The sequence below is a fragment of the Sapajus apella genome, unplaced genomic scaffold (assembly GCF_009761245.1).
Source record: "Sapajus apella isolate SASKATOON/1434 unplaced genomic scaffold, GSC_monkey_1.0 scaffold31, whole genome shotgun sequence".
In the NCBI taxonomy this organism is placed as follows: domain Eukaryota; kingdom Metazoa; phylum Chordata; class Mammalia; order Primates; family Cebidae; genus Sapajus; species Sapajus apella.
Genome location: NW_022436971.1, coordinates 10,968,746 through 10,971,645, shown reverse-complemented (window position 1 = coordinate 10,971,645; position 2,900 = coordinate 10,968,746). Strand labels below are relative to the sequence as shown.

Below are 2,900 nucleotides of genomic sequence, written 5' to 3'. Positions count from 1 at the left end.
ACCCCAGAATTTAAAATAAAATGAAAAAAAAAGAAAGTTTTTCCATACTGAAAATAGTTTGATGGGAAGAGCGCTTAATCTGTAAACTGCTGTAATTTGCTTTGGCATGAGCATGGATATTCTTCCATTTATTTGTGTTATCTGATTTCCTTCAGCAGTGTTTTGTAGTTCTTCTTGTAGAGATCTTTCACCTCCTTGGTTAGCTGTATTCCCAGGTATTTCATTTCCTTTGAAACTATGGTAAGTGGGATTATGTTCTTGATTTTACTCTCAGCCTGGGCATTGTTGATGTATAGAAATGCTACTGATTTGTGTACATTTATTTTGTATTCTGAGACTTTAATAAAGTCATTTATGAATACTAGGAGAAAAAAAAGAAGACAGCATTGTAAACTCTGTCCTGTTGGGCACAAGACTTACATAGTCACTCTCATGGCCATTGCTCCCCCTGGGTTTTACAGGCTGCACAATTGATGGCCAACCACACAGATGCTCCCTCAGAGGTCACAAGGAAGCCTGCTATGCTTACCATGCTATGGTCTGACCACACCCAGATAGATCGAGACATAGCCACTGTGGGGCTCTGAAATATACACACGAACACTAGTGTTAAAGGATTTAACATTTCTGCCCCTAGGCAGGTGGTACACAAACCATAGATCCTTGCTAGAGTCTGCTTAGTGAAAGGAGTGTGGTCGTTACACACACTGTGTCTTGCTTTTCTAAAGCTTCCACAGAACTTGGCCAAAACTCTGTTAGGTCCAGATGCAAACTCAGCTTTTATAAGTAGCCTATGCAAAGCCTCTGTTGCATGTGGCTTCTTTTTATTCTTAAGTTTTGAATTATGCTTCATCCAGTATTGAGAATAGAATGCCCTGTACATGCTAACTAACATTCTTATTATTTTCTTTTTGGACAGGAAGTAAATTTATTGGTTCATACTACAAGGGGGCAGCACAGTGGAAGCCCTCATGAGTGCAGGGCCCACCACTTGTCCAGAGGGCCACGATTGGGGTTGTACTTAACCCCACAGCCATCTGGGATGAGCCGCTTCTCAGCCACCATGTCTTCAAATTCATCCACATTGAACTTGGTGAAGCCCCACTTCTTTGAGATGTGGATCTTCTGGCGGCCAGGGAACTTGAACTTGGCCCTGCGCAAGGGCTCAGTCACACACTCCTTGTTCTGAGGATGGACATGATCACTTGGCCAATGTGAAGCCCGGCCACAGCACCCTGGGGCTTTCCAAGGGCACCTCGCACACCTGTTCAGAGCCTGTCAGCCCCGGCACAGGACAATATCTTGTTGATGCAGTTGACGTGGAAGGGGTAGAGCTGCATTCGGATATGAAAGCCATCTTTGCCACAACATTTCACCATGTACTTATTGGCACAAATTTGGGCAGCCTCCAGGGCCTCAGAGAAGAGAGGCTCATATTCCTCTGACACCATGTGGCAACAGTGGAAACTCATCCACTTTTGCCTCCTTCCCCCCAGGTCAAAGATGCGAATCTTGACTCCAGAGACACCTTGGCAGAAGCGAGACTTTGGATATAGCTTGTTCTTACAATACCGGTAACAATGGGTGGGGTGGTGGCCCATGGTGACACCAGGATCTTCAGTGGCACGCCGAAGGAAAAGAGCACTAACTAACATTATTACAGATTCTAAGCTCCTTGAAAGTAGAAACTATGTCTTTTTCCATCTTTGTTATTTCGATACAGTGATTTACACGACACTTGGTACCCAGAAAGACCTCAATTAACATTACTTGAGTGAAATTAGCAATTGTAATTTGTAATACATGAAGAACTTGTACATTCATCCTCTTATTTTCAAAATCATACTGTGACAGAATTTATCTTACTTGCTACTGCAGACCCTCAGACTTAGGGAAAGAATATGGCTTACGAAGGCTACAGGATTAGCAACAGAGCGATAACTCAAACCCATGTGTTGTTTTGCTTTGTTTTTTCTTTGTTGTTGTTTTGAATTTAAACTGAATGGTCTTCTCACTACTCAATCATTTGTTTAATGTGCTAGCTAATTTGACATTACAATGTTGCTCATAGGTAGATTCTGCCCAAAGAGAGCCCTCTGCTTTTCCTCTCTCACAGGCAACTTGACTGATTTCCTTCGCCCTCAGAAAATCCTACACAGCCACAATCCAGAGTTATAACTAATCCACAAACTGCAAACTGCACTAGAAAGAGAGCAAAAGGAAACACAGAAGCCATTATCTGGGAAAAAAAAAAAAGTCTGAAGTTACTTCTATCAAGTACATTGCCAGTAATCTCAGCTGAATTTCTGGAGGAACATATGTAATTGGATAGATAGTTTCCAAGAACATTCAAAGTTGTAACACTCCCAGCATTTAATATATAGGAGTATGTTATTCTTTCAGTAAATCCTGACAGTATTAGAGTTTCAGATGATGAACAGACACAATGAAAACATCTCTGAATGCCCCTTGTCATTTTTACTACTTACCCACTCAAAGAAGTTCCAGTCAAGTTATTATTTTGCAGTTTAAATATCCTCAGATACTAAAGGTTCTGAAAACCCATGCCTCACTCTCAAGAACATTCTCATAATTTAGACACAGCTCTTTATTAAATTTATAAAGGTGCAAAATTTATAAAGCTCATAAAAGCCTTCCCTGCTCCCTGTGTGTCTGACTTGCCACAACCCTCTTCATACGGCATGCCACATCGATGCTGTTTTGCACAGTGGAGCCAAGTAAAAGGCAACCCAGATGGTTCAAATATTTCTAAAGACTCATTTAAGAGGGAAATGAATCTTTCTATGTATCTAACTGGTGACCTTCTAAGAAGTAAAATAAAGGCAGCCAGTTCCCTTCACTCTTACATATAGCTCAGAAGGAGAGTAAAGGAACCACAG

General features: G+C 41.4%; 1 pseudogene; it reads right to left on the bottom strand.

The window, feature by feature from the left end:
* Positions 1–908: 908 nt before the first annotated feature.
* On the bottom strand, positions 909–1,620 carry LOC116562131 (annotated as a pseudogene).
* Between the last annotated feature and the right edge of the window lie 1,280 nt (positions 1,621–2,900).